The following is a 12,931-nucleotide window of genomic DNA, read 5'->3' as shown; positions in this document are numbered from 1 at the left end:
TTTTCTTTGGGGAGGGGGTCCCCCGGAAACCACAGAGAGACAAGGAGGAAAAGCTAATGAAAAAGTGCTTTCTCTATTGCCGAGTATTAAGACCCCAAGAGGTGGCTTAAAACCATAATCATCAATTGTTTTTGCTGACAAATCTGAGGGTCGACTGGGTCAGCTAAGCAGCTCTCACCTGGAGCTCACGCACAGTCAGGTGGTGGCTCTGAGACACCTGCTGCAAGGTGAGCCCTGAGTGGGGGACTGAACCAGCTGGGGCTCCTCAGCATCCCACACCCCCACCTCAGTCTCCCGCCATCTGTCCGTCCCCTCCCCTCCCCCCTCCCCTCTTCTCCCCCTCCAGCCCCTTTGGACTCTCTGTTCTCTCCATGTGGTGGCCTTACCCAAACTTCTTACATGGCAGCCAAAGGCTCCCAGAGTGACTTTCCCCATGACGGTTAACAGCAGCTTCATGGCTTTTTTCTAACCCAGCCTGAGAAGTCACGGAGTGTCCCTTTGCTGCATGCTGCTCCTTGAGGCCATCAAAGACCCCTCCCCCCAGTCCCTACCCCCCACCCAGGTTAGGGTAGGGGAGACAGAGATGGCATCTCTCGCCAGGGGAAAGTCAACACATTGGGGCAGCAGCTGTGTTCCTGTGCCATCCGTCTGTAGGAAGGAGAGCAGGAGTATTTACTGGCCTCTGCCCCATCAGGGCTGTTCCCACAGGCCTGGACACCCTCCACTGCTGGGCTGCTCTGCCCACTTGGCTCTGCAGTGTCTGCGAGGCCTTGGAGCAGAAAACAGAGGGTGACACTTTCAGCCTGCCCTGAACAGCCACTGTGGCTGTGGCTAGACCCAGAGAACAATGGGCCTGGCTTAGACACTAGAGGCACCTGAATGGAGCTGCATTTTATCCTAAGTCTGCCAGTTCAGACCCCTCTCTGTCAACTACGGGAAAGTGACCACCATTGAAAGTCCCCACGTGGAATATTACATTCCCAGGTGGCTCGCCCTTAGGATGGAAATATGTGAGCTGAGGGGTTAACCAGGGGAGTCCTTAACTTTCAGTCAACCATAAGCCAATATTGCTGTCCCTTAACTCAGATGGCGGAAGCAGCAGGTACGGGACCGGTAAGTCTGCATGGGGCTGGGTGCAGGGCAGACTGAGGACCCAAAACCATCTCTTCAGAGCCCCACACAGACAAGGTCCTCACCACACGTCAACTGAGGCTAGGTCCCTCATCTCAAGGACCTGCCTATGTTCTTGAATTAAGACCAGCTCATATATCACCTTGTACGTGGAGCTTGACAACTGCATTCATGAAGGTGACACGTGTTCACTAGGCATCTGCTGTAGATGCTGGGAATGCGATGGTGTCTCCCAGATGTCCTAGTGACAGACATCCATTCTGCTGGGGAAAAAACAGACCTGTAGACGCAGGGCAAGTAGGGATGGGTGATACAAATGTACTGAAACCCAATGAACCACACACTTGAATACATTTTATGTATGTGAACTGTATCTCAACAAAGCTTTTTCAAAAAACATCTGTGTGTAGGGAGTGCATGGCAGGTGAGAGGAACAAAAGGCGTTGGGCAAGAGAGAAAGTGGTAAGAAATGAGAGCCGGGGGCAAGTCACAGGCGGTTTTGAGCAGAGGAGGGAAGGGACCTGATTCCCATCTTCAACGGAAAGCGTTGCCTGCCGCTTACAGGGGGAGGTGAGGGGAAAAGGTAGAAGGAGGGAGACCTTGTTGGGAGCATTGGCTCCTCTGTGCCTGGATGACGCTGGCAGGAAGCAGAGACTGCCCTGATAAATTCCTCTCGGAAATGCGCCATAGCTGCCTCAGTTACAAACTGCACCTACACTTGGTGACTTAAAACAATTATACAGGGCCAGCCTGGTGGCTCAGGCGGTTAGAGCTCCATGCTCCTAACTCTGAAGGCTGCTGGTTCGATTCCCACATGGGCCAGTGGGCTCGCAACCACAAGGTTGCCAGTTCAATTCCTCGAGTCCCGCAAGGGATGGTGGGCTGCGCCCACTGCAACTAGCAACAGCAACTGGACCTGGAGCTGAGCTGTGCCCTCCACAACTAAGACTGAAAGGACAACAACTTGAAGCTGAATGGCACCCTCCACAACTAAGATTGAAAGGACAACAACTTGACTTGGAAAAAAAAAAAAAAAAGGCCTGGAAGTACACACTGTTCCCCAATAAATTCCTGTTCCCCTTCCCCAATAAAAACAAAATAAAAAAAACAAAAAAACAAAAACAATTATACCCTGTGTTTCCCCGAAAATAAGACAGTGTCTTATATTCATGTTTGCTCCAAAAGACGCATTAGGGCTTATGTTCAGGGGATGTCCTCCCGAAAAATCATGCTCGGGCTTGTTTTCCGATTAGGTCTTCTCTTCAGGGAAACACAGTAGGTGGGGCCCAACTAGGAGATTCCACTGTCCTAGCCAGGGTCTCTCGGTGATACAGCTTCACTCACATGTCTGCTTTGTGGGAGAAGGCTGGCCTCAGTGAGGACCATGGGCTGGACACCTGGCCTTTCCCACATGGCGGTTACAGAGAAGTTTGAGGAGTTCTCACCTGGCAATTCAGGGCAACCCGAGAGAATGTCTAAGAGACAGGAAAAGGAAGCTGCCTATCCTTTTTCTAAAAATGAACACAGTACACTCCTGTGTGCAGAACTGTGTACAGTTTTATGAATTTTAACAAATAACCAATTCATTATTCACTGCAAAAATAAAAGCCCAGCAATGGATGAGTGAATGAACAAAAAGCAGTCCACCCATACTCTGGACTATTACTAACCCACAAACAGGAATGAAGCTCATCCACACACTATGTGCAGGAACCTTGAAGGCATTATGCTAATCAAAGAAGCCAGACACGAAGGACCACATATTGAATGATTCCCTTTATACACAATGGCCAGGATAGGCAAATTTATAGAGATACAAAGTAAATTAGCTGTTGCTTAGGGCTGAGGTGGGTATGGATTTCTCTCTGTGGTGATGAAAATGTCCTAAACTTGACTGTGGTTATGGTTGTACATATCTAACAATACAAAAAAAAAATCATAGAATTACACAATTTAAATGGGTGAATTGTGCGGTATGTGAATTATAGCTCAATAAAGCTGTTTAAAATATTACAGTCATTTACCTCTGAGTTCTGTGCGTTGGTCTTCCAGATAGCTGAAGGCTAAGAGCCAGGATCTCCCTACTTGGTTTCTAGAACTGGGGACAAGATGGCGAGAACAGAGGCAGCATTCTTTTGGGATCGACTTGGGGAGCAATTCTGTGTGCGCAGATCTCAGGGCATCCTCCAGAGGGCACTCTAGAGCAGCGGTTCTCAGAAGGTGTCTACCAAGAACTTGGTAGACACGCGGCTTCTCAAGCCCCACCCCAGATCTGCCGAATCATTCCCAAGCAGTGTGTGTTTTCACAAGCCGTCCTGGTGAGTCTAGGGTGTGCTTGATTGAGAACCACTGTTTTCTAGAGGGTTCTGTCTCCTTCCTCCATCCAGAGGCCTTCCCTGGGCTAGGAGTCTGTCAAACTGCCAACCGCTGTGCCCAGTTTGTGCCAGCCAAAACCTGAACGCTGGGGCTTCTCTTCAGCTAAATACAACCCCGTCTAGGGGGAGCTGAAGCTTCCAGCCTGAACAGGGGCCACACACCTGCTGCATCCCAGAGAAAGTGAACCTTGTGTGGACTTCCTGTTGACCGGTCAGGAAACACTGGGGCGTGGCCCAGCCCTTTGAATAGGCTCCAGCCTCCCGCTGGCTCAGCAACTTCATGCTCTGCTCATTGGAATCATTTCACTAGGCATGCCACAATAGTGACTCATCTTCCCCGGGTGACATGGCCCCACCCCTTCATCTAAAGGTGCTAAAAATATGTAACTCCTATATGCAGTTCTGAACTCAGTGCGCTGATGCTGTGGCCTTTTTGGTTCCCCGGCCCAGCGGATTCAAACTGAGCATTTGCAACTAAATAGCCTAGAGCAAAGCTTGGCTCCATGTCTCCTGTTTTCAGAACTGGGGCTAGATCACGTCTCTGTGGTGTGGAGAGAGCGTGGACTGCGGATCAGGAACATGGATTTTCGCCACAGAGCGTGTAGATCTTTGTATCACATGCAGCGTTCACTAGAGAGCACTCGCCATGTAGCTTAAGAGGCATTAAGCTACTAAGTAAGCAGAACAATTTTCCAGTAGATGTCAGCCAGCTTGTCCTTGCCCACACCCATGCTGGCACATGGGCACATGAGCAGAGCAGTCACGGAGGCTGGTGACTGCGCCTGGGTTCCACTCACCAAGGCCCATCCAGCTGCTGCCACTGCCAGTGACATACACCAGTGGTGAGCTCCCGATACGGAACCATCCCTCAAAGACACCCACCTACCGCTCAGCGGCTAGTTGGTTACATTGGACCCCTTCTGCCCTGGAAGGGTCAGCAATTCATCTTGACTGGAATCAATGGTATTCCAGGTATAAATTTGCCTTTTCCATCCACAGGGTCGGAATATATCCCCACCACATTGGTCTTTTGCTCTTGGACTAGAACTTACCTCATAGGCTCTCCTGGTTCATGGGCTTCCAGATTTGAGCTGGAACTACACCATCGGCTCTCCTGGGTCTCCAGCTTGTAGATGGCAGATCGTGGGACGTCTCAGCCTCCATCATCACATGAGCCAATTTCTTAAAATACTTAAATCATTATATATTTATATCTATCTATCTCCTATTGGTCCTGTTTATCTGGAGAACCCTGACTAATATAATGTGATAATTTGACATTTAGAGAAGACCTTATGCATGAAGATATTCATTAATATTCATAAGAGTGAACAATTAGAAACAATTTATGTACATGAAACATGCACAGGACAGAACATTGGACAATCACTTAATATGATGTTTATGAGTTCTACCTTTTTAATAACATGGAAAAATACTTGCATTCATGTCATGGGAAAAGCCAGAATACTAAATTAGATATCCAGTAATAATAATAATAGCACTGTCATTTCTTGAGCAGTAACTAAATGCCAGGCACTGTCTTGGGTGTTTTATATGCATCATTGAACTAAAAGAAATTCTCACCGTTATGTTAAAAATATATATTTTTTAAAGGGCCTGGAGGTTATATACCATAAAGCCCACAGTGTTTGTCTTTGAAGAGAAATGCGTTTTTTTCCCTTCTTTCTTCTTTGTTTTACCCCATTGAGCTTGTATTCCCTTTATGATTAGAAAGAATTTTTAAAAGTAAGATGGAGTCTCAGTCTCCTGCCTCTGACCCTTCATCCAATTAATTTGAGATCATGGTCCTAATGGGGGTAGTCCCATGACAGTTGGTGGGGTGCCTCTTTCCCTCTCCTGGAAGGCTACCATCCCCAGAATCTGCCAATGAAGTTAAATTCAAAATTACTGTATAACTAATGCATCAATAGTGCTAACAGCAGCAACATCATCTTATATGCAAATCACTTGTATTTAATTGTAGAGAACGCACAGCATAGTAATGACCTATCAAATGGTAAATACGCCTTTATGATTGTTTTAAACTTCCATTAAAAGAAAGCATCTTAAATTGGAAAGAGACAATTCAAGTCACATGCCTGTTAGCCAAAAACACGTTTGTCTGTTTGGAGGTCCCAGAAAGATCAACATTTCATTCCACCCGCATGAAACACTTACCATGTACCAGGCATCTTGCAAAGAAAGTGCTTTGCATTCAATGTCTCAATATGTATTCCTTGCAGCCATGCTGGAGATTCGTCTTGTTATCACAAGACTACAGATGAAGAAACAGACTGAGAAAAATTCAATCACGTGTTGAGGGGACAAAGCTACAATTCAAGCCTAGGAGCCTAGAAGCAAGGCAATCTGAGCCACCATGCTGCATTGCCAGTAGAAGTGTGTCCTTAACCTCTGCTATGGTGTTCACAAAGGCATGTTGATGGAAATGAAGTGAAAGACAGGACAGGTACGTGCACTGTCATTCCCTTAGCTTGTGTTTCTCTCTCTCATCAGATTGAGAGCAACCAGAGAGGTTCTACGGGTAGATAAACACCTCCACCTGCACTGTCCCATCTACCCAGTCCAACAAATCAGAAATATGACATTAAGATAACATTATCTCTATCTCACCTTTCTCATCAGTTGACTAATTCCATTACTTCAAAATCTTTAAATTTTTCCCCATTACCCAGTGCCTCTGCAGCATTCTATTCTGGATAGCTTAATGGGAAAGTCAGTGCATCTTCTCTAGCTTCAGGCATAGCTGTATCCAGGAGCTCACAAAGTGTCGCCAGCCTGGGATACAGTTACAGGCTCTTAACTAGTGACAAGTCCTCCTGCCTCTGTGCTCCTCCAGCCTCACCACCTTCCCACCCCTACCCCCACTGGTTTCCATGCCAATGCATGTAATTATCCCAAATTGGGGACACTAAATGGCCTTCGATGTCATACCAGACTACTATAGCATTGTCCTCAAGTGTTCCCAAGGGTCATCTGACTCTCAAAGGCACCGGGAGCCCCTGAGGGGTTGTTACAAGGAAACTGAGGCTTCCAGCACTGCTCTTGCCCACGTTCATCTACGCTGAGTGCGGGAGCTGGGAACTGAGCACAGACCTCTGCGTCTCCGAGAGCCACCGTATAGATTCCAGTCACATCTACGTTAACACCAAGCTTAGGGGAAAAAATTCAAACAATCACAGTGTTTGTGCCAGAGTGCTGGAGGCACGTATTATTTTTTTTTTACTCAAACTCTCTTGATTTTTGTTATAATAATCAATCTTGCCTTTAGAGGAGAAAAGATCATTGTTTTTGTAGGCTAACGGAGGTGGAAAGAATGCTTTTTTCCCCCTGAGCTTCTGTCCAGCAGAAAAGGAAAACCTCTACTAGATAAAAATCAATGAAAAATAAGAAATTCTTGGCTGAATGGGAAAGGGAAGGATTGGTAGGGTGACTGGAACAAGAAAAATGAAAGGACATTAAAGAGCGATGTTGCCACTTTAACTCATTAACAACGCAAAGGCGTTGCAGTTAATGGATCATTTTACGTGGTTTAAATTGCTGTCCCGTTTGTCATCCCCACTGGTCTTGGTATCTGCCCTACGAGGCGGGCAGGACACATCGGATTCTCCTCACTATATAGGAACCGAGTGACAGAAAATCAGTAAGTCCTCCAAAGTCTTACAGTGATTTTGAGTCAGAATTAAGAATGTAATCAAGACCGGTGATACTTCTCAAATGGCCAGTTATGAAAACAGACATGGGCATGTCAAGTACAGCATAGGAAACATAGTCAATCTATTGTAACAATGATGTATGGTGTCCGATGGGTACTAGACTTAGCAGGGTGATCACTTCGTGAGGTACATAAATGTCCAATCAATATATTGTATGCCTGACACGAACATAATAGTGTATGTCAACGGTCATTGAAAAGTGAATTTTAAAAAAGTTTTTTTTAATAAGACCAATGGTACTTCTTACACTTTCTTTGCTCTCTTTCTTTAGCAATTCCCCCCCCGGCCAAGGTCCTTGAAGATGGTGGTGTCTGCATGTTGGTGTGTTGTCTGGGCACAGTGCCTGACCCCCGGGAGGGCAGAGACAAGGAAATAAGTACAATGTAGACGTGAAGAACTGCATTCTATGGATATTTTACTTCAGAAGAGATGTCAACTATATAAGTTCTGCGGCCAAAAATGAAAGAGTGAGCAACAGAATGAGACACAATAACAGGGTGAGCAAGTCCACTCCGCACGCCCATCGGTGAGTAGACGGATCTCAGTGAGAGAGGAGAAGCAGCAAGATGCATTCCCTCCTTCTGTCCCCTCCCTCCTCAGGCAGATCGCTGGGCTGAGTTTGATGTTAATGTCCATCAAGAAACAGATTTCAGATGACAGGCCCTGCAGAGCAAGCCATCATTCGGGGCTCAAGTGGAAAGCCTGAGATTTGACTCAGCTCTGGTTGAAAAACCCTCTGTGTTGTTTTTCTTATGTGACACAGACAGAGCCACACAGGACAGCAGTTCATGTGACAGTGGAGGCAGAGACCAGAGTGATGAAGCCACAGGCTGAGAAGTGCCATGGATTGCCAGCACCACCAGACGCTGGAGAAAGGCATGAAATAGGTTCTCCCTCAGAATATCCAGAAGGGGTGACCACCTTGATTTCGTATTTCTGGCCTCCAGAGCTGGGAGAGAATAAAGGTCTGTTGTTTTAAGCCCCCTAAGTTTGTGATTATTTGTTACAGCAGCCACAGAACACTCATCTCGTGACCCAGCAGGATCTTTCCTGAGAGACATGGGACTACTCTGCTGGGCAAATTTGGCTCAAGGACTCCTGGACGGCCATGCAGAAACTTTTAAAGACCACGCTGTTGCTAAGGACTCTTCAGCCTTCCTTCCTTCCCCTTCTCTACACCCCAGTCTGATGGTTGCCTCCCACCTCCACCAGCTTTCTCCCAATTTCCCTCCCAGGCAGTTCCTTCTTGTTTCTCAGGGGACCTGAACGGACCCTCTCATATCGCAGATTCAATGGTTATCAAGATCTTGCCATGTTTTCTTCATCTATTCCTGTTTCTTTTCTGTGTCTTCCTCCAATATTTTAAAACAGATCCCACACAGCATGTCATTACACCTTTACGTATTCCGGCACACATCTTGTGAAACAAGCAGTAGTATTTTCTAGTATAACCACACCACTGGCACACCCAACAAACACATTTTTTTGGTAAATAATTCCTTGGTGTCCTCCAGGTCTTACCCACCCTCCCAGGTTGTCTCAGAAATGTCTTTTTGTGGTACTTGGTTTGACTCCATTTCCAAGTAAGATCCCAACTTGACATTTGGCAAACCTATTTACCTATTTAAAACCCCAACCTGCCTCACTTCTAAGAGGTACAATTTTAGGCAAGTCATGATTTTTAGGTGAACTTCTTTCTGTGTCCCCATGGGGAAACCAACAGTCTCCACCTTACTGGGTTTTGTGAGAATTCAGTGAGGTCATTCATTCATTCAATTCTTCAACAAATTTTACTGAGGGGTTGCCAAATGTCTGGAACCATCATAGGTGCTGAAAAATTATCAGTGAGTAAGACCCAGCACCTGGCTTCATGAAGCTTAGAGTCTGGTGCTAGGCAACGCCCACATGAAATAACTAGACTATAGACTCAGCTAATGATATGTGCTGTGGAGAAAAATAAAGACGGATGACAGGAAGGAATGTGGGTGGGTGGTGGCCATTGTGGACAGGGAAGTCCTTCCAGATCAGAGACCTGAGTGAGAGAGCGGATAGCAAGTTCTAGGCAGATGGAAGGGCACCTGCAGAGTCAGGTAAGGTGGGAAGCCTGCCGGGGTCTGTCACTATCAAACTACCTGGTCTTAGGTCCTTTTACATTCTTCAAAATTACTGCTCCCCAAAAGCTTATGCTTTTGTGAAATATCTATTGCTATTTACCATTTAGGAAGGAAAATGGAGACATGTAAAATACGCAGGACAATTTATTAATTATAAACTCATTGTATGCCAACACATAAAAACATTGTAATGAAAAATAACTATTTTCCAACACAAAAAAAATTTTGGTGAGAAGAGTGGCATGATTTTGGTAAAGTTCTTGAATGTCTGGCTTAGTCAGAAAACAGCCGGATTCTCCTATCGGCTACTGAATTCAGTCTGTTGCGATATGTTGTTTTGATGGAAATAGATGAAGAAAATCTAGCCTCACACAGATAATGTTGTTGGGAAGGGGAGGGAGAAGTATTTTCCTAAAATGTGTATTGCTCAAGAGGAGGGGCCTTTTTAGATAACTGGGGACATTTTTCTTTGTTGCTCTGCCAAAAGAAGACAAGTTTCTTATAGGAAAATTGCAAAGTGAAATGTAAAATTATATCAATGAACTTTTTGTACCCTATTCAATCATAATCCATTGGTCTGTGTTGTACTTTGAATGGATCTTTTACTCATGCATGATTTTATAACATCCCACATGGGTCATTTGGAAAATACTGATTCACTGAGTTATGCAGATCTTCCACATGTTGAAGCATTGCATTATTAATTTCTTTTTTTAAATCTCATTTCTTACTATCACCACCAATCTCACCAGAAAAGTCTTTAAGTGTTGGGAAGCTGCCCAAATCACAATGGTAGAGATGAGTTTCCCAAAATTATAATTTTTGCTTGAAAGCTTGAATTTTATCATGGGCAATAAATCCTGTCAAATGTACTGAGCCCTTCCTGTGCAAATATCACCTTCCTTCCCAAGGAGTCTAGATATTATAATATTTTATTTTATTTTTTAAATTCAAGTTTATCGGGGTGATAATTGTTAGTAAAGTTACATAGATTTCAGGTGTACAATTCTGTATTACATTATCTATATATCACATTGTGTGTTCACCACCCAGAGTCAATTCTCCTTCCATCACCATATATTTGATCCCCTTTACCCTCATCTCCCACCCCCTCCCCCCTTACCCTCTGGTAACCACTAAACTATTGTCTGTGTCTATGAGTTTTTGTGTTTTCATTTGTTCGTCTTATTCTTTTGTTTTCAGTTTTATATATCACATATCAGTCATATCACATGGTTCGCTACTTTTTCTGTCTGACTTATTTCACTTAGCATTATAATCTCAGGATCCATCCATGTTGTCGCAAATGGTACTATTTCATCTTTTCTTGTGGCAGAATAGTATTCCATTGTGTATGTATACCACTTCTTTATCCATTCCTTTATTGAATGACACTTTGGTTGTTTCCAATAATGATAATTTCCAACATTTATTGAGCTCTTGCTGTAGACTGGACATCTTGCTAAGTATTTACATATGTTATCTTGTTATTATATTCGTTTTCCTACATCTCTACCAGGTATTATTTCTCTCATTTTACAGACTGGGAAACTGAAGTCCAGAGAGGTGAGATAGTGCCTTTTCTAGTTTCTAGAGGCTGCCTGAATTTCTTGTCTCATGGTCCCTCCCTCCGACTTCAAAACCAGCAGCACAGAATCTTTCTCTCTCTCCCTCTTCTTCTCTCCCTCTCTCCCCCTCTCTCTCCCAACTGCTTCTGTTGTCATATCTTCGTGTCTGTCCGACTCTTCTGCCTCCCTTTTATAAGGTCCTTGAGCTTACATGGGCCCAACCAGATAATCCAAGATAATCTCCCCATCTTTAGGTCCTTAATTTAATCACACCTGCAAAGTCCCTTTTGCCATGTCAGGTAACGTATTCACAAGTTCCAGGGATTAGGATGTGGACATTTCTGGGATGGGGGGGCACATTATTCTGCCTACCATACCTCCTTTTACAAAAGATTCACTGAAAGATTAAGCAACTTCCTGAAGTTCACAAAGCTCAGTGGGTGGGGGAGTCAGGAATTTAATTCTTGACTCTTGGGTTCCTCCACTGCTCCTAGACCCATCACAGGTACCAGGGCCCACTGAGCAGTGCAGGGCCCACAGTGCTTGTTCATATTTTCCTCTTAACATTTATCTCTTTGTATTGAAATCATGTGTTAATATCTCTGTGAGTGATTTAAAAATTAAAACTGAGTCTTAATTATTATAATTTTTATTTTTTGTTCAAGCACTGTTATGCTAAAACTCAGGTATCAACCACAGTAAGTCGCCAATAGATTTTCACATCCTTCCAGTCTTTATCCATGTGCAGATGTAATTTTTCTGTGATTGTAACCATAGTATGGCTACAATATCATATTGTTTCTCCAGCTTGTTATAAAAATTTCAAACACACAGAAAAGTTGAAAGTACCACTTAGATCCAACAATTGTTAACATTTTGCATTATTTGCTTCCTCTCTACGTATATTTGTATGTTTATATGATTTTATTTTTTGAACCATTAAAAAAACTCATAGGCATTATGACATTCACCTCTAAATTCTTCAGATTCATAGCCTAACAATAAGAACATTCTCTCACACGAGCACAGTTGCTTATTACACTATGAAAGTTACCAATAACTCACTAAAATCTATATCAAAGCCATCCTCAAATTTCTCCAATTGTCAAAAACTATTTACCAGCTAAAAAAACACACCAGGTTCCATTCAAGATTTACCCGTTGTATTTGGTTATGTCTTTTTTGCTCTTTTACTTGAGAACAACCCCTCCCCCTATTTATATTTTTCATGGCATTCCATTTTTGAAAAGGCTACATGTCTTATGGAATGTAGGAATAGATCTTTCTGTTGATCTCTGCTGCTCAGCACAGGGTCTGGCAATAAATATAGGCTCTCCGTACATGTTTGTTGATAATGGTTATAATCACAGTCGCTAATTTTCACTGAGGGCTGGCTCTCTTGGCCAGTGGGCTCACACTCACCTGATTTGATCCTCAAAGAAATGAGACATTTTATTAGTCTCATTTGTGGGTGAAGAAACCAAAAGCTTAGGAAAAAGAAGTCGCTTTCCTGGAATCACTGAGCTTAGAAACGGTGCCAAACCAGATGGTAAACTGCGTGGTCAGGTAGGGGGCTCACTGTTTCTTGAACCAATGACCCAAAAGCTGGTCTAGCTAGATACATGCAGTATGTGTGTAATAGGTAATTGAGTGTGCTTATTCTATGCCAGGCCTCAATGCTATGAGCTTTACAGGTGCGTTGGTGTGTTTGGTTTTTAATATTCTCCAATGCCTAGCAAAAGGCGTGGCACCGGGCAGGTGGAATGAATGAAGAGTGAATAAGTGAATGAATAAAAGGAAATGTGACCTCCATACACCAGGGGACTCCTCCGGAAATTCAGCGCTCACTCCGGAGACCCTGGGTTAAGGAGACCCTGTGGTTCGGGCGACCCGGACCGACCTCAGAGCAGCGGTTCCCGGGCTCCCGACGTCCCGAGTTCCGCCCAGCACTTAGGTGGCCTCCCGCAGGTGAGAAACCCAGGCCTGCGGGGCGTTTTGGCGTTATC

This window comes from Rhinolophus sinicus, chromosome 8 (assembly GCF_057876585.1).
Source record: "Rhinolophus sinicus isolate RSI-liver-muscle chromosome 8, RSI-T2T, whole genome shotgun sequence".
Classification (NCBI taxonomy): domain Eukaryota; kingdom Metazoa; phylum Chordata; class Mammalia; order Chiroptera; family Rhinolophidae; genus Rhinolophus; species Rhinolophus sinicus.
This window is presented reverse-complemented; position numbering follows the sequence as displayed.